The following is a 19,640-nucleotide window of genomic DNA, read 5'->3' on the forward strand; positions in this document are numbered from 1 at the left end:
CCAGGACATCATTCAACTGCCTTAACTATGAAATCTTCCTCTCTCGCCCTACAATCCCCTGCCTCATTCACTACACACCTTTCTCAGCATCCGCTGCAGCCCCTCCTGCTTTAGCCAACATCCCCCACAAGTACTGTGACTTCTCTGAGGTTTCTGACAAGGGGAAGATGGATATCCTGCCCCCACATCAAACTTACAATTGCCCAATCGATCTCCAGCCTGAAGCCAAGACCCCATTTGGTCAGATATAGGCCCTCTCCAAACCTGAACTTCTGTCTCTCTCCACGTGTACTTGCAGGAGAAACTTCAGAAGGGTTTCATCTGGCCACATCTCCAGCAGGTGCTCCCATCTTTTTCATCGTGAAGAAAGATGGCTCCTTGTGGCCATGCATGCATTGACTATTGGGCCTGAACAAGGTGACCATACGAAACTACTCCCCCTTATCAATGAGCTCTTAGACCGGCTCCATGTGGCCTGTATTTTCACAAAGTTAGATCTGCATGGGGCTTATAACCTGGGACACATACTTTCATACTTGATACAGCTACTACGAATTTCTAGTCATGCCCTTCAAAGTATGCAATATGCAGAACAATATATTCGAAGATATGCTATACCACTTTGTCATCATCTACCTTGATGATATTCTGATTTTCTCCAAAGACCTGGCTCTTCACAAACAGCATGTGCGTAGTATTCTTGAAAAGCTATGCCAGAACCATTTATTTGCCAAATAGGAGAAACACAGTTGAATTCCTTGGATATATCACCTCCATTCAGAAGCTGGAAATGGACCCTCCAAAGGAGGAGGCCTTCACAGATTGGGTAGCACTGAAGCATGTCCACAGAATAGATGCTTTATTCCAGGGTTCTCTGCTTTGGCCAGCCCTCTTACAGCCTTGCTATGAAAGGGACCGAATTTTCATGGTCCCCAGAAGCACAGGCTGCCTTTGACAATCTGAAACTGAAGTTCATCACAGACCTCATCCTGATCCACCCAGACCCCACCAGACAGTTCACAGTAGAGGAAGACGCTTCAAACTTCATACTGGGGCAGTCCTTTCCCAACATGCTACTCCTGATGGTCGGCTTCACCCATGTGCCTTTTACACAAGAAAACTCATTTCTGCTGAGGTAAACTATGATGATGTTCTGGACAAGGAATTGCTGGCTATCAAAGCAGACGTTGAAGAATGGTGCCATCTTCTGGTGGGTGCTAGATTCCCAGCCCAAGTTCTGATCAAATTCATAAAAATTCACAATACTTAAAAACGGTCAAGCACCTTGTTAGGATATAGATATTCAGGCCTGTCTGTAAAGGCCTGTACTCTAAGAATTTAGGTGTATTCTTATCACTTGGCTAGTTATAGAGGTACAAAAGAGAATCAAAATCACTGTCTGCCGGTGTAAGGGCCTTTTCTTACTGTGACAGTCTGAGGCCCTATGCTTAGGCTAAGGCCTTTGGCTAAGCAGCAGAGGCAGCCATAAGCTAGGAAGCGACCGGTCACATCCTCACATTCCAAACTAGTCATATTGAAATAAGGTGCTATTGGGCTGTTAGGAATACAATCCTGTCCTGAATACAATCCTGTCCTGATAATGCCTATCACCTCCAGAGAAAGGGAAGTGCCTAGAAAATGTAAAAGGAAACAGCATCCTGTCTGGCAAGAACTCACTTATCAATACTGGGATGTGAAATCCTCACTTCTGTATTGTTTTGTCATTGTAGTTCCCACTTTGCTATTGTTTGTCTGTATAATCTCTGTCTGGTTCTGTGATTGTTCCTGTCTGCTGTATAATTAATTTTGCTGGGTGTAAACTAATTAAGGTGGTGGGATATAATTGGTTACATAATCATGTTACAATATGTTAGGATTGGTTAGTTAAATTTCAGGAAAATGATTGGTTAAGGTATAGCTAAGCAGAACTCAAGTTTTACTATATAACCTGTAGTCAGTGAGGAAGTGAGTGGGCGTGGGTGGGAGGGTGTGGGTGTGGGTGGGAGATGGGAACAGGGAATGGGGTAAGGAAATTGGAACCATGTTTTGCTAAAGGGGGAGATGGGAACAGGGAATGGGAGTGGGGAAACTGGAATCCTGTTTGGCTAAAGGGGGAAATGGGAACAGGGACACAGGTATAAGGCTCTGTGGTGTCAGAGCTGGGAAGGAGGATACTAAGGAAGGAAACTGGAATCATGCTTGCTGGAAGTTCACCCCAATAAACATCGAATTGTTTGCACCTTTGGACTTCGGGTATTGTTGCTCTCTGTTCATGCGAGAAGGACCAGGGAAGTAAGTGGGTGAAGGAATAAGCCCCCTAACATCTTGGTGCCGTGACTCGGATGCATCGCATTGGATAGGTGAGTGGCAGCCTGTAAGTCCCCCTCCCCAACAGTCCGCGCAGCTGCTTGGAGGGGGTATCGCGAACTCTCGTGATGGTAGTTGCAGGTTCTGGCAAGCCAGGGTAAAGGATTTTTTGGATAAATGGATAAGGAAGAACCAGGACCCATACCAGGTGCAGGGGTCAACCTGGGATGAGATTAAAAAGGAAATGGAGGAAGTGTTAGGGGACCCAGAGGTATGGGGGGTGGCTGAGGAGCCCACCCTCCTTGGTATATGGGTAGTGGAAGAAGGTCCCTGCCCATGGGGACTGAATGCCTTCCAGGGAAAGGAGGCACTTCAGTCTGCTTGTGAGAGGTTTGAAGTAAGGGCAGCATTATGGGAAGCTGCCAGTAATCTTTCAAGTTTGGTGCTGCTTCAGCAAGGGCTGCTGAAGGGTTGTAAATTAGTTAGGGGTAGTGAAAGATGATTTGGCACAAAAGGGTTTATAGTCCAAAGCAGAGTTAACAGACCACCTTTAGAGACTGGATCTGGGACTTGGTCCTGGTGGAGTGAAAAAAAAAAAAGTTTCAAAGTGCAACCTGCCTTTCCACACTCTTTTGTTTTTCTGAAGTTTTAATGGAGGGTACTTTGGATACCTATGTGAGATATCAAGAAGGAAGTTTTTGTTTAATGATAAAACCCAGTTATATAAATGTAACTGTATGTGCAACTCTGTGCAGTCACATTGGATGGAAGCTTGGTAATTAAATTATCCAAGGGGGTCAGGTCGAGTGGCTACTACCACCACTATGCTTCTGTCCACAGAAGCCTTTATAGCTATTCTGAGGGAAAATGGGCCCTTTTCCCACAGAAATGGTCTATAAGGGACTGCTGCAGGCAGCAGGTGGAGAGAGAATCTGATCAAAATTATTTGACTTTGGGGTAATGGAATCAAAATCACTAAAGGATGGAAGGGGTTTCTATTGGAACTTAACTTGGCTGCCCCTGGTTGTGTCTAGTTGTAGAAGATGGAAGGGTAATCGGGGTAAAGTTGTGTAAAAGAGTAATCACAGTGCAAGAAATGTTAGGCAAAAGAGAATTCTGTGTGATAAAAGAAAAGGAAAAGGGGAGGAATGATGGGAACACTGAGCCTTGGGGTGGCTCTGGGGGATCAGATTTTTGCTTTGGTGGGTGTGCATGAAAACTCTGTGGGCATGGGGGAGGCAGTTACACCTTGTGTAAAATTAATTTGGCTAATATGATGTTATGGAGGTTAAACTATATGGAAGGAATGTCCATATTCCCAGGACGTGTGCAGTGTATATTGGAGAAGGGGTAAAAGAAATGCAAATAAAACATGGTACTTAATTAAAATCCTATTAGGGCTCCAAAAGGAGCCACAATAGGTTGTGCTTTCTTTTTCAGATCTGTGTGTTTTGGAGCAGGAGATAAAAGTGGAAAGTAATCAGAACTCTGGTGGAAGTAAAATGCTTCCCTTTTAAGACAATGTCTGAGCTGCTAACAGCTTTGGATCCAGAAGCAAGCTACTAAGCCTCTGTGTAAATGCAAATTACCTAGCTGATGGGCACAAAGGAGCTGCAAATAATGAATACATCCGGTCAGCAAACAAGCTACTAGAAGACTCAGATTATGGCCCTCCAGGAAAGGGAGCTGAAAAAACAAGTCAAGCCTGAAAATAAGGGGGACAGGTTAACCTTAAGGGGTGTGTATGTGTGTGTGTGTGTGTGTGTGTGTGTGTGTACAGTGCTAAAATCTGAAGCTGTCTCTCAGCTATTACCTGAGAATAAACTTAATGCTTGGTACAGCAGAGAAACTATTGCAAACTTGGTCTGTTGTACAAGAGGGGAAACTGAGGTACACCATCTCATGAATTTCATAAATGACCAGTGAGTGAGGTAATTCACTAGCCTGACTATAGAACAAAATAAGGACAGCCTGGAGGTAATTCTTCTGTTTTTCCTGCAATTAGCAAGGAAATTTGTAAAAGAAAGTGGTATTATTATTAAGCAATAATCTGTCCCCACCAGGGGGGTGGAAATTGTTTCTTTTGTTTTTCAGACACTCTACAAGCAAGCTGGCGCCAGCGGAAGAATAACTAGGAATACCATGGATCTATGTTTTGTGTTGTTTGTGGTGTTTGTCTTGTTGCTAGCATTGCTGTGTTTTAATGAACAGAAAATCTCATGACATGGGTGGGGAATGGCTTCAAAAGGCTGACCTTGGGGGGGAAGATGTGTATGGGAATGCAAAATGCTCAACTAGGGGGCCAGCATCTGTGTAATAGCTACCATGGTACCTGGAAATGGAATGGCAACTAAGGTGGCCTCCACAGGCCCTATGGAACTAATGAGAAGGGGAGGAGCTCCCTGGGAATCAATGGAGGGATGTGTAAAATAGTGTAAATCAACAGAAGATGTTTGGATGTGCCCCTCTCCTATGACTATAGAGGAGCAGGATCAATGGCCTATGCAAGGGGTGGACAATTGGGTGTACTGTGTATAAGGTGTTTTGCTGGGAATGTACATATTACTGGGGGCACAATTACACCAGCCCATAACCAAACTACACACAACTATATGCTGCTATCTGGACTTCGGTGCACAAATGGATCTGTGAATCTTATTGCTGTGAATAAGCCAGGGCATACTGCCTGATTCCATACCAAGTGGTCAAACTGGTTTGGACAATATCCCATTTCTCTGTGAACATTCAATGGACTTATGATATGGACAAAAGCAAGCAAGACCTCCAGGGGCAGCTTGTTGCAACTGCCAGCAACTGGACACATCAGATCGTGACCCCGTCGAAGGAGGAGAGGCAGTGTTTTGGGGGTGTCTCGAATGTTGGACCATACTGCAGTGGTCAGGACTCAGTGTTGCTGTGGATTTTGTATTGTTAACTGTACTTGTGTTACGTTAGGGAGATAACCTATAAGGAATGTAATAAGCCCTCCAAACCCTACAGTGTACTAGACAACCCGGACTCAACCTTCTCGGGCCCACTATAATGGGAAGTCTGGAACACTAATTGGAATAGGTGTGGTATGCCCGTACGAGAGAAGGTGCAGGGCACTATACTACACAAGGGACAGTGGGACAAATGGAATATCGACACCTTCCACCTTGATGCCTGGCCCTATCAGGAAATGTGTCGCCATATGTCCTATGCTTTTCCAGGGATACCTGGGCAGGAGGATCCCAAAAGAAAAAGGAAAAAAAAAAAGGGTGGAGTGTTAGGATATAGATATTCAGGCCTGTCTGTAAAGGCCTGTACTCTAAGAATTTAGGTGTATTCTTATCACTTGGCTAGTTATAGAGGTACAAAAGAGAATCAAAATCACTGTCTGCCGGTGTAAGGGCCTTTTCTTACTGTGACAGTCTGAGGCCCTATGCTTAGGCTAAGGCCTTTGGCTAAGCAGCAGAGGCAGCCATAAGCTAGGAAACGACGGGTCACATCCTCACATTCCAAACTAGTCATATTGAAATAAGGTGCTATTGGGCTGTTAGGAATACAATCCTGTCCTGATAATGCCTATCACCTCCAGAGAAAGGGAAGTGCCTAGAAAATGTAAAAGGAAACAGCATCCTGTCTGGCAAGAACTCACTTATCAATACTGGGATGTGAAATCCTCACTTCTGTATTGTTTTGTCATTATAGTTCCCACTTTGCTATTGTTTGTCTGTATAATCTCTGTCTGGTTCTGTGATTGTTCCTGTCTGCTGTATAATTAATTTTGCTGGGTGTAAACTAATTAAGGTGGTGGGATATAATTGGTTACATAATCATGTTACAATATGTTAGGATTGGTTAGTTAAATTTCAGGAAAATGATTGGTTAAGGTATAGCTAAGCAGAACTCAAGTTTTACTATATAACCTGTAGTCAGTGAGGAAGTGAGTGGGCGTGGGTGGGAGGGTGTGGGTGTGGGTGGGAGATGGGAACAGGGAATGGGGTAAGGAAATTGGAACCATGTTTTGCTAAAGGGGGAGATGGGAACAGGGAATGGGAGTGGGGAAACTGGAATCCTGTTTGGCTAAAGGGGGAAATGGGAACAGGGACACAGGTATAAGGCTCTGTGGTGTCAGAGCTGGGAAGGAGGATACTAAGGAAGGAAACTGGAATCATGCTTGCTGGAAGTTCATCCCAATAAACATCGAATTGTTTGCACCTTTGGACTTCGGGTATTGTTGCTCTCTGTTCATGCGAGAAGGACCAGGGAAGTAAGTGGGTGAAGGAATAAGCCCCCTAACACACCTGAACCAGCAGCAGGCACGCTGGTCCCTCTTCTTTATGCAATTTGAATTTGTGGTCACCTATGGGCTGGGGACAAGGAACAGGAAGGCAGATGTGTTGTCATGAAAGCATGAGTGCTACAAACCCAATGAGGAGACTACATCCACGATACGCAAGCCTCAAACTTCATTTCCTGCACCATAGCCTCTGAACTGTTATCCTCCATCCACATTCAGTTGCCTAGCAATCCCTTGCTATCCAAACCTTTCAAGCCTTGGACCACGACCAGGACCAGACCTCTATAGGCTTCATATTCCAAGACGGGATCTTATACCATGAAGGACATATCTATGTGCCTGAAGGGGCCACTTGCTTTGAGTCCTACAACTCTGCCAGGATGCTTCCCTAGCAGGCCACATCAGTCATTCCAAGACCCAACACCTGGTTTCCAGGAACTTTTGGTAGATGGCTGTATGCACCTCTGTTGCATCCTATGTGGAGTCCTGTGACCATTGTGCCTGGAACAAGACCCCTCTGTTAAAGACCACTGGGTCTCCTCCAGCCCTCACCTACTCTACCTCAGCATTTGGCCATTGTTTCCATGGATTTTTTGTGAATTACTGCCTTCTCAAGGCCTTGACCACTTAACTAAAATGGTGCATTTTGTTCCATGTCAAGCACTTACTTTTGCTCAGGAGACAGCCCACCAGTTTGTGAGCAATATCTTCCACATCCAAGGTTTGCCTACGGGAGTGGTGTCTGACTAAGGATCCCAGTTTATTTCCCACTTCTGGTGAGAATTTCTATGCCACCTGAGTATTGAGATCTTGGCCTCAATAGCCTATCACCGCAGCACCAATGGGCAGATGGAGTGGGTCATTCAGGTCCTCAAGCAATACTATATTTTGTCCTGAATTATCATCAAGATGATTGGATGTCCCTGATCCCTCATGCCGAGTTCACATACAACAATGCCATACATGCCTCCACCAAGCAGACTCCCTTCTTTGCTAACTATGGTTTCTAGCTTTGTGCTCATCCAAAGATCTCTGCTGAATCCTCAATGCCTGCTGTTACCAAACTCAGAACCTGCATCCGGCAGGCACACCAAGAAGTCCAGAGGCAGTCAGAAGTCACCAAGGCTACCTACAAATGGTACACCAACTGGTCCCACCTGCCAACACCTGGTTTTGGAGCACGGGATAAGATCGGATTGTCCACACAGAACCAGTGATCAACTCACCCCTTTGCAAAGCTGGACCACAAGTACCTGCGGCCCTTCCAGATCACAAAACAGATTAACCCAGTTACCTTCAAGTACCAGACTCTCTAAAGATTCACCCCATCTTCCATGCCTCACTTTTAAAACCATTGTGACAGGATCCCCAGCGTACAACCTGAAACTGGGGTACCACTGTGCCCCCTTAACTCTCCAGCTTGGTCTGTCTCTCACAATGCTTTGCTAGTGACAAGCAGCAAACCACTCCAGGCACTGTTATCACATCACAACAGCATGTGGAGCCTCATACCCAGCTAAATTGCATGAATACTCCTTGAGCTACTCAAGAATCACACAGAAAAAGGCACCAGCAAATCTCCCCAGCCTTAAATCCCAGAACTGTACCATCCTGCCCTGGTAAGAAACCTGACCAGTGTAAGTTTATTACCTTTTCTGCCCCTCCCTCAATGTGGAGAGGACACACACTAGCCTTTGTAATCTGAGCTGAGATTTCCCAAGCACTTCAAGCAACATATACTGTTTTAGGTAAAACATAAATCACATTTATTAACTATAGATAGATTTTAAGTGGTTGGCACAAAAGGTCAGAGACAGTTACCAAAGAAAATAAAAGGCGAGTGTGTAGCCTAAATCTTAAACTTTATTATGCTAGGCAATACTTGGGTCAAGCAGTTTTTTCTCACACCACTGGATGTTGTAGGTAGGTTATAGTTCTTAATACACAGGCTTTCCACTTTAAGTCTCCTCAGCTTAAGTCTTTGTCTTCTTGTTGCTACCAGCACAGAAGGGGGAGGAGAAAGGCAAAAGCATGAAGCCATTTGTCCCCTATTTTATATCCTCAGTTCATGTGCCTGGAAAACACTAGCTCAGATATGTTCTGGTGGGCTTTGCTGAGTCACAGAATTGAGAAATCCCCCATTGTGTGATGCTTGTGCAACCCCCTTAAAGTACTGTAAATTCCTTGTTTACAACTCCCCTGCTGATTAATGGTTGCTTTATACCCTCCTAGGAATGGATCACCACCTAGCACTATAGACTATCAAACTTACAACATATTTCAGTAACAACCATACAGCACAATCTCATACCTTCATACACACTAATTATATAGATATTTGGACAGAACAATGGGTTTCAGCAGATCATGACCTTTCATATGATATCTTACATGGCATGCTTTATATGAAATATATCAATTATATGATGGGTTAATATGGGGGTTCCAGGAAGCATCTATCAAGAACCCTTTCCTACTCCATACTTCTCCTCCTCCTCCACCTATAACCATTCCGGGCCAAGAAGAATAAGTGGTTCAGCAGATTTTAGACTCTTGTCGGGTCTGGGGAAACTACAATATCAAATTGACTGGGACAAGTATGGCCAGATGAGTGTTCATGGGAACCCACAGACCACTTCCATGCCCTGGACCTCCTGCAAGTCTTCTATAATGCTTACCCTTAGAAACCAGGTTCCAAGATCCCCTAGACAATGCTCTTGAAGGGGTGAGGAGTACTGTGAGGAAACAGGGCCTGCAGCATAGCTAGTGTCCAGGCAGCCTCATCAGTACAGCTGGTCTGCAGCAGGCTGCCTGAGTAGCAATGCAACCTGAATGGATGCCAACAGGCTGGCTCTTAAGCCAGCAGCAGCTCACTGGCTTCTCAAGGCTCATATACAGCACTGTGCCTGCTCCTGTGTTAACTTGTTCCTGCTGCTCCTGCCTTGCACCCAGCCTTGACTTGGTCCTGACTCTGCTTTGAACCACTCCTTGTCTGCTACCCTGCTCACTCCAGTTCCTGACCTATGGTTGGCTCCTGACCACAGCTCGACTCTTGATGATTGACTCCGGCCACTAGGCCTGCTGCCAACTCTAGTCACGAGGCTAGACCTCCGTTATCCCAACTGGCCGACAGTAAGATTACAATTTGATGTCCCCACAACAATTATGCAGGCAAAACCATACAACTATTATGCTCTTGAATGAACTCACACAGAAAAATGATAAAAGACAAAAACACCGTCACTCGTGGGTGAACAATTTTCACAAAATGATCACTCCATATCTGACCTCACAGACACTGTCCTCCAAGGAAACCTGCATAACACCTTCAGAAGACGATCCTGGGAGCTGAAATCCATAACTTTGCTAGACATTACAAATCATGGACTGAATAGAGACATTGGTATAATGTCTCTTTACAACAATCTGTAAGCCACTAGCCCTCCTTTGTACTATGACCAGGGAAATGTTAATTGCCTACTTCATCTTGAATAGTCTCTTGCAATATGAGTTAACTCCTTATGCTCAACAATCTGTTCCATCCTGTATTTAGCTGTGACACTGATTACCTCTTCCAGACCTGAAGAACAACTCTGTGTAGCTAAGAAGCTTGTCTCTTTCACCAACAGAAGTTGGTTCAATAAAAGATATTATCTCAGCTACACTGTATCTCTCATATCCTGCGATCAATGCAGCTACAGAAAAACTACAAACAACCTTACTAATGTTATTTTAACATAGGATTGTCTGTGTGTAATCTCCTACGTTTTTAAAAAAGCAAACTTGAAACAAAAAACAAATTCATTCACATGACATCATATTGACATTCATATGGGTCATCACTGGTAGGTCTGGAATCTTTAGATCCACCACACAAGAGCTCAGCAACTTGAGCTAACAGAGTAATTAATAGCTGTAGTAGTCACCCCTCTATGTGGACCAGCACTAGAAGGGGATGTGACACTCTGCCAGTGGGTTTCACAGATATTTGCTGACAGCAGAGGAATGGTGAAACTCAGAAATGTTGGGTTGTATTCCAGGCTCTGGAAAGGAGTGAGCACAGACTCTTTTGCCTATTCCCCCCAGTCATGATCCCTTCTGCCCTGCCGCCTCCTCCTCCTGTTCCAGTCCTGTTTCTTCCCCACCTTGGCTCTTCATCAGAGTCCCAGTCTTGTCCAGCTAGTCTTACTCTCATGATTCCAGACTACCTGCCCCAGTCTCCTTGCCCAGCCATTCTCAGTTACCCTCATTCGGCCTCTTCATCTCACATGTCTCTTCCCACTCCATCCTGGCCTCTAGTGCTCCCCACCTATGACCATATCCCTGCTGGCTCCCAGAACCAGTCTCCCTCTCTCAGCTCCTCATCCCTGGCTCATTGTCTCAATATCTCTGTCCAGCCAGTCTCAGTTCTCCCTCCAACACCCTGATTTTTTCTCAGTCTCCTTACACTTATTGGCTCACTCCCACTGACCATTTCACTACCTGGCTCCCAGCCTCTCTGCCCAGGCAACTGTAGGCTCCCATCCACCCACTGCTCCTTGTCCCAACCTTCTCTCTCCCACAGCACAGGTTCTTCTCTTGCCTTCTCTGCCTTTGAATCCAGTAGCTTCCTCCTCCATGCTTCGTGGGCCTAGCAAGGGAGTCATTAAAAGCATAAGAGAGTGTGTCTCCCTGCTCTCAGTTCAGCTGCCCAGACCCAGAACTGGCACAGTTCACAGCAACTCAGTTGCAGGGAAAGTTGCACTCAGCCTCAGGCTGGAGCATATAGTGCAGACACTATTCTTTTCAGGGAATTTAGAAGCTAAATTTTCCAACGTCTCAACTGAGCATGCACAAACTGTTTATTTTAAAGGCTTATATAATGCATCCAAATGTGGGCAGATTTTCACTGGAATGTCAAAAAGCACCTCTCTCACACCGCCGTCCAATCTCAAGTTCCTGCTCCAAAGCATAGAATGCTAGAAGTTTTTGAAGAAAACATCAACAGAATTTTTTAACATGAGCATGTTTTCCCTAATATCATTCTTGGAAACAGCTGAATTGTTTGGCTAAAACTTTCCCAAAAAATTCAGCCTGAGGCAGACATCCAGCATGGAAAATTTCAGCCCAAATGGTTAAGGCAAAGTTATAAGCAACTAAAAACAGGGTCTTACAATGAGAAGTGTGGGGCAACTTTAATGATAGGTGGTGTTACAAGTCCCAGCTCTCATATGGTCAGGCTCCTGGCTCCCTTTTTGACTTTATACATGTATAGGTGCCTATCTTGCAAGCCGTAGATGCTGAATTGCTGGTGCTCTTAATCCACATTGTTTCCCACCCACTTAAAGTACCAACTAAAAGCAGGCCTACTCTGGAAACTAGGCTTGTGGACAGTGAAAGATTTTACCAAGAGTGGTTGCTCATTGCCAAGACAGAAACTGATAATGGGCAGTCAGTCACCACAATTGATAGGAAGAGGCTATACTGGCAAGGTTGCTGGCTGTAATAGAGGGGATAAAAATTGGTTGAAGGCCACAAGCAAGATAAGAAGTGGGGATCCTTTGAGGCAGTCACATAAATCAAGAGTGCTACAATGAAAGGGGGTTTCCTAAATAATGGTGTTTTTTTTAAATGAATTGTTAAAAGGCAAAATTGTTACAGAAGCTCTGTTGTCATTTCAACAAATAACAAAGAGCATTCAAATAGTTCACTCTACATTTATTTCACATATTAGTAGATTACACAGTCACAATGGATGTAGGAATTCCCTATATTATTAATTAACATCTGATTGGAGATGGTACTCAAGAGGTTAAACACTACGCACCCAGCTTCTTCCCATTCCATGTCGGGATTGAGGAAAGGGCACACTAGAGGAAGAGTGGTACGCGTTCCACTACATCCTTGGTCAGTGCAGCAGATAGCTGCTAGTAAGGTAAATAAATTAGAGCAGTATTTTCATCCTCAGGCACCCTAAGATCAAGGAAAGGGAAAGGTGGCTTACAGCTATGTAAACTTGGTGTAGGTGGGAATTAAGCACAGAGGTTTTGGGTTTCTCTCTTTAGTGAACTTTTTTCTCTGAACTATCTCCGGTTTCTAGAAGGTAGGTAATTAAACTACTGTTTGATAATTCTATTCAGTATAGCCAGTTTATTTTTTTTCATTCCTAGAATGTTTAAATTATTGTTTCACTGACCACTTATTTTACTAGATTAAGAAAGGATTGCAGCAAGTTTATCAAATTGTACTTGCCCACTGAACAGGGTATTAATGTTTTGTTGAGGGTTTTTTGTTGGGTGATGCAGAATAAAATATGATCAGTTTTTCCACAATCGTAACCATTGTGGTAAAAGGCAAATGAGAAGATTCTGTGCCTCAGCTGGTACATTTTCATGACAATTCTGTGTGACTGGATTGCTGTGACTAATTTTATGAATAAAAAGGCAAATTGCCTTTCTGGGGGAAAAAAATCAAAGAATAGTACCATGCTATTTTTATTTCCTGAAATCTCTTTTAAAGTTATAGTAGGAACCTCCTTCATCATTCCAACGCCAGCCTTGTCACAGGCAGTCTTCCCACATTTTTCTATTTAGGGCACCTCTATTCGTGCAAGTCCTACAAGATATACTTTCATCTATTTATTGTACAAGGCATTTTGTTTCTCCTTTCTGCAGTTTACGGCTATTATTCTGTATTTTCATTAAGAGTTTGTTGAGTACAGTCTTACTTATATTCACATCTATTTGCAGAAATTTGGCTTTTGTGACTGAGTTCCATTATCAACTGCTATAGATCACACTCGAGACACAAGTTGATTGAGGCAGTATCTTTTATTGGGCCAAGTTATTTTGGTGAGAGACACAAACTTTTGAGCCACACAGAGCTCTTCTTCAGGTCAGTTTGTCATGATCTGTCGATCATGTTTGTCATTTGTGACCAAAATATATCTGTCACACTTGTACCATATCTAAATTAGGGTTACCACCAGACCTATTTCAAACTAGGATAACTGATTTTTGAACTTTCACTGGAGTTCCTTCATTCATGCCTTAACTCCCTTACCTCGAACATACAATGTGTAAGGAGCCAACTGATCCTCACTATTACCAGTTATGCATCAGTGTCCAAACAAAAATGGTCATTTGCTGCGCAACTTTTACTATTGCCTATCTTATCCACTTGCATTTCTGATGAAACATACTGCCAGGGGCATGAGTTTCAAAATCCAATAGCAACAACAGCATAATCAACACAAAGTATTGATATATCATCTTTCATGGAAGAGGGGAGGGGTTGTCAAATGATGTTTTAAATAAAATATGATTAATATAATCAGAGTTTTCAAATTAAAAAAAGCAACAAACAGAAGTTTCTCTTCCTTTATTTTTAAGAGTTGTAACAGGCTGAGTGCTACAATAAGCAACAGGAACTAGTTCCACAATAGTGGAGCATAGTTAGTAAAGACCTTTGCTTCCAGAGATTTTTAGATGTAACTTGGACAGACCTAACAGCTTGCTGATTCTCATCCTAAGGGAGAGCTGATATACAGAGAGCAAAATTCTGTCAGATATAAAGAATTGTAAAAATTAACTATTTTAAAAGTAAGTAATACATCTTTGAAATTAATATGACATTGTCGGGGTTTTAAAACTGGGGCAATATTTTCAATCAGGTGGGTTCCTGTAAGAATACAGGCTGAAGCATTCTGGACAAAATATAAGCAAATGTGCTAACAAATATATATTGCAACAGTCCAGTCTTTTCAAAAATGAAATAATCATATATAATATTCCAACTTTCTCCCATTATGTAAAGGGCTTAATCCTGGTGACAATCTGAAAATGGCAGAAAAAATTATACCATTAGAAAACATGAAAATACATTGATAAATCTTATTATCAGTATAAATACAAATGTTATACTAGTGTTTGCTGTAAGGAATATTTTTAAATGGCTGCTTATGATCTCTGTTCAACAGCACTCACAACTAACTAGCAATATTTTTGTTTTAATTTAGTAAAATAATGTGATGATACATGACATAGCAGTTAGTTATAAAAGATAATTCTACATGATGATTTGCTGGAAATATGAGAGATATCAGGTAAAATTTTCAAATGTGTTTTGGCATTTAGGAGTCTAAATCCCGTTGACTTTCAAGGAAACTTGGACTTCTATGTGTCTAAAGGTCAGATTTTTAAAGGTTGTACGTACCTAAAAATGTAGTCAGGCACGTAGTGGGATTTTCAAAAGTGCCTAAGTGCCTCACTCTCATTTAAATGTTTGAAAATCCCACTAGGCACTTGTCTGCATCTTTAGGCTTCCGAGTACCTTTAAAAAGCTGCCCCTAAGTCACTTATGAGGCTAACTCCCATTTTCAAAAGTCACTTTGTACTTTTGCAAACATTGGTCATCATATAAATCTTTCATCAATAAAAAAATCTCCGTGTATTTTTTCCTTAAAAAGTAGCACCTAGCAATAAGATGCAGATGCAGAAGAAGTGTGTTCTGGAACGGCACATGGGACTTGTTACTGCCCATTACCTTATTTGGCTTTCGGGGGGGGTTCCATGAGATAAGAGGACCAGAAGTTGATTATTTGAAAATGTGTGTGTGGAGCAGGGAGGGGCAAGACAGCAAAAATCGCTCTGGAACTTAAAAAGGAAAATAAATTAGTCACCAAATGAGATTTGATTGATACTGATTTAACAATAAAAGTGTTTTATCTATTTTAACATTCTACTATTTGTCACAATGACTGTTATGTACGAAATATAATAGGACCAATGTTGTGTATCCTGATTTTTATTTTATTCTTAAAGACACATTATATGTGAATGGCAGTTAGCTGGGAACTGCACGTTCTGCTAACTGTAATGGGAAAAGGTTTGAAAAAAATACACCCATTTTCTGTTTGTGACCATAATTTATCCTCAAGGAAAGGATGTATCTTCTGAGAAAGTTAGTGAGGTAAGTAAAATTTTGATGTTATTTTCAATCCTGCTGCTATAATGTTCAACTTATTTTACAAAACCTATAAATAATGTATCTTCATTCATTCCAGAAATGCATATAAACATTTTCCCCTAAAATTAATCAATTTCCATAAAATAACCCAGAAAAATAGCAAAAATAAAAACCTACCAAAATTCTTACAGCGTGCCCACGTTCACCATGCAGAAGCTGGGGCTGTATTATGCATGTGCATATTAATTTTGGGGCTGTATTATGTGTGTGCATATTAAACTGTACATTTGCACATAATGATCCCCTCATAGGCACGGGTCATTAGTAGAGGCAGGACCCTGGCTCTTTAGCACTGCAGCACAGACCTCTACCATTTGAGCTAAAGGAATATCCATTAGCTGGTTGTAGCAGTAGTAGGTCATATCCTCTAGTAAATCAGGCATTAAACACATTTTGCGAGTGTCAATGAATCTACCACACTTTTATAGAAACTGTGCTATACAAAGAATAGAACTATGTATTATACAATGTCTTTCATACGCAATGTATTCTAAAGTGCTTTACAAAGCAATGAGTTACAGCAGATATCAGTAACTGTTCAAGGCTTATGTACCACACTCACAATGTGGACATTAGAATGTTTTAAAGTTACTGTGAAACAGCCAGCGACCTTTTCATTCACAGACATGCTTCCCCCATGTGTATTGAGAGTAATATCTGCCGACTTTAGTAACAACAAATGTTCATAGCTTTTTACTCCTGTTAACCATGGAGTGCCAATTCAGCCAAAAAAAGGATGAATTGGATTTTATTCTGGTTCATAAATCATCAACAGAATATTAAGTTTCAATTATTTACACCTGTACAAACCCACTAAAAACAATGGGGTTGCATAAATATAACTGATGGCCCAATTTCGCTTACAGAACATTTATAACAGATCATACTATGAGAATGTGTATTAGACAAAAAGAAATGGACAGATAGGCGGACAGACAAGAGAAGAAAAGAACCCCAGCTTCATTCCCAGATGCCTGTGTTAGGATATAGATATTCAGGCCTGTCTGTAAAGGCCTATACTTTAACAATTTAGGTATATGTTTATTATTTAACTAGTTATAGAGGTATAAAAGAAAGAAAGAATCAAAATATCTGTCTGCCTGTGTAAGGCCTTTTCTCACTGTGACAGTCTGAAGCCCTGTTCTTAGGCTAAGGCCTTTGGCTAAGCAGCCGAGGCAGCCAAAAGCTGGGAAGCGTATGGTCACATCCTTACATCCCAGACTGGTCACATTGAAATAATAGCTATTGGGCTTTTAGGAATACAATCCTGTCCTGATAATGCCTATCACCTCCAGAGAAAGGGAAGTGCCTAGAAGATATAAAAGGAAACTTAGTCTGATAGCATCCTGTCTGGCAAGAACTCACTTATCAATAGCTAGGATGTGAAATCCTCATTTCTTTGTTGTTCTATCACCGTAGTCCCCATTTCCCTATTGTTTGCCTGTATAATCTCTGTCTGGTTCTGTGATTGTTTCTGTCTGCTGTATAATTAATTTTGCTGGGTGTAAACTAATTAAGGTGGTGAGATATAATTGGTTAAATAAACATGTTACAATATGTTAGGATTGGTTAAATTTCAGTAAAATAATTGGTTAAGGTATAGCTAAGCAGAACTCAAGTTTTACTATATAGTCTGCAATCAGGAAGAAAAGGGGGGAATGGGAACAAGGGAATGGGGGTGGGGGTATTGGAATCATGTTTTGCTAAAGGGGGAGGAAATTGGAATCATGTTTTGCTAAAGGGGGGAATGGGAACAGGGACACAGGCAAGGTTCTGTGGTGTCAGAGCTGGGAAGGGGGACGCTAAGGAGTGAAATTGGAATCATTGCTTGCTGGAAGTTCACCCCAATAAACATCGAATTGTTTGCACCTTTGGACTTCGGGTATTGTTGCTCTCATGCGAGAAGGACCAGGGAATTGATCGGGTGAAGGAATAAGCCCCCTAACAGCCTGGTTTAGTTTGCAGGGCTGGTGTTTAGAAAAAATGACAACATATTTTTGTTCATAAAACAAACAAATGGAAATAATGGAGACAGAAAAAATGGAACCTTTACAGATGCTTTTCTTCACTCCGCCCCATCAATGAGTCACTCTTCAGACAAGAATTCAATTCTTCTACTAGATGTACTCTCTCTCCAAATATTTCACTTTTCATTAGCACACCTTCATATTGTTTAATATTGGGTATGTTTCAAACCTTTTTCCTGAATGTCTTGTTTGTTATTTCATCTATTTTGCTAACGTGCATTGTTGCCTTTCAAACCTCAAACAGGTTGCCCTTCGGTTTTCTGTCATTCCTACCCTTTTATATCAAGACTATAGTAAATTACAGCTTACCATCAATGGGTTATATTTTGGGAAGAGTTTACATAAACTCCACACCCCAAAGAGAAAGAAGGCTGATAATAAATTAACAAAACAATGTCTCATAGGCTATTATATACCTGTCTGGAATTGAGCTGATTCAGCCAATCAAAGAGATGCTGTACACGGTGATGTCCATATTCTAATAAGCAACTCCTTGGAATTTATGTAGCTCAGGATTCTATTATCTTAGACATAGAAAGCAATCTCTAGTTATTTAAGACATACAGAGTCTTTCATTAGAAAATCTTGCAAAGGCCTCGCATCCTAGGCAGGGAGGTATTACTGATTACTGTCCTCCTATGTAAAGTGATTTACTCCTAGTCAGAGGAAGAGTCAAAAATAGTCCTGGGGTAAATAAAGTCTAGTCCCCATGGACATCAATGGGGCCAAGATTTCACCCTACAAGCCTTGATTAAAATTCTAGCACTTTTTTCTTGTAATGATAGCACTGGAAACATCAATCAGTGTAAACCGATCATGAAAGGAACCAGGAACTGGGTTCCACTTCTGCAACAGGAGACAGGTGAAAGGATACCTAGAGATCCTTCCCCATGCCACACACTTCTTTTTATGCAAAGTGGGCAGTTATCTTTGGACAGTACGAAGAACTACTTCACTGGTCCTCAAAATCCTTAGGCTAGCATGCTACATAGTCACATGATAACAGGAGCTGAGTGGCAGCAAAGAAACTGTTTCACCAGCCTGTCCTAAATGCTGCAAACCAAGCTGCTATTTGGTGCAATAAATCAATATATAAACAAGTAACAGGCAGACACACAGGCAGGCCAGTGTACCTACAGAGCTTGGGGTAGCATCATAATACTTTATTAGACAATTAAGGTATTTGGTGAGGCTAGTTTATAATTCCCTGGAAGGCCAGAATTGGTTTGTGTTGTTATTTTAGCTCAAGGCAAAGACTGTGTTTTTCTGGTGCTTTTTGTTCTTTTATATGTTGTGAGTAGTCAGTTTGCTAAGACCTATCTTTCCTCAAAGCATCCTAGGATTGTCTGATTCAAACTGTAATTTGTTCCACTAGCCTCTTTAAATACCAAAGAGATTTCTTTTTGAACAGCATTTATTCATACGATTCCACAAATTCAAAAGACAATGACAGTTTGTAGTCATTACTATTACTGTATTTAACAATAATAAAAATTGCCTCAATCCGTATCAGAGTCAATCAGTGTTAGATGTAATTGTTGGAACTCATTATTCTAAGTCAAGCATGACAGTTTTACAATTACAGTAGGTATTTAGTTTAAACTAATGACGTCCCAAAAGAAAACTAGCAATATAAAGATCAGTAGCAGAGAATCTAACTGCTGGGCCACTTCTTACAATTCAGCTAACACAAACAATTTCCAAATGCTAAAATTTATTGTTTCCAGTTTCATTTCAAGTTTCAACTTCAACTTAAAATACCTGGGAAATTTACGTTAACCGTATAAATACAAGTGCTACTTGTATTTATCACCTAAAATACTCTCCTTGAAATGTTCTTGAGTTTTAAACCCTTTTTAAGCATACCAAGGCTGCCATCTAGTGCTTTACACTTATTTCTATTTCATTCTCTTTAGTAATTTCTTTCTGAAAAATAAGTAGGTCCTGTACCAAGTTCTTATCATATTATATATCAACATATATAACAACAAATTTCCCAGGTGTGTATGTACGTA

At 41.6% G+C, this 19,640-nt stretch overlaps 1 protein-coding gene across 2 annotated transcripts in view; it reads right to left on the reverse strand.

Annotated features, from left to right (window-relative positions):
* The window catches only part of ATRNL1 (attractin like 1), a 1,012,424-nt gene that overhangs the window by 506,318 nt on the left and 486,466 nt on the right, over positions 1-19,640 (reverse strand). The gene's annotated exons all lie outside the window — the stretch shown is intronic.

Source organism: Chelonia mydas, chromosome 7 (assembly GCF_015237465.2).
Source record: "Chelonia mydas isolate rCheMyd1 chromosome 7, rCheMyd1.pri.v2, whole genome shotgun sequence".
Classification (NCBI taxonomy): domain Eukaryota; kingdom Metazoa; phylum Chordata; order Testudines; family Cheloniidae; genus Chelonia; species Chelonia mydas.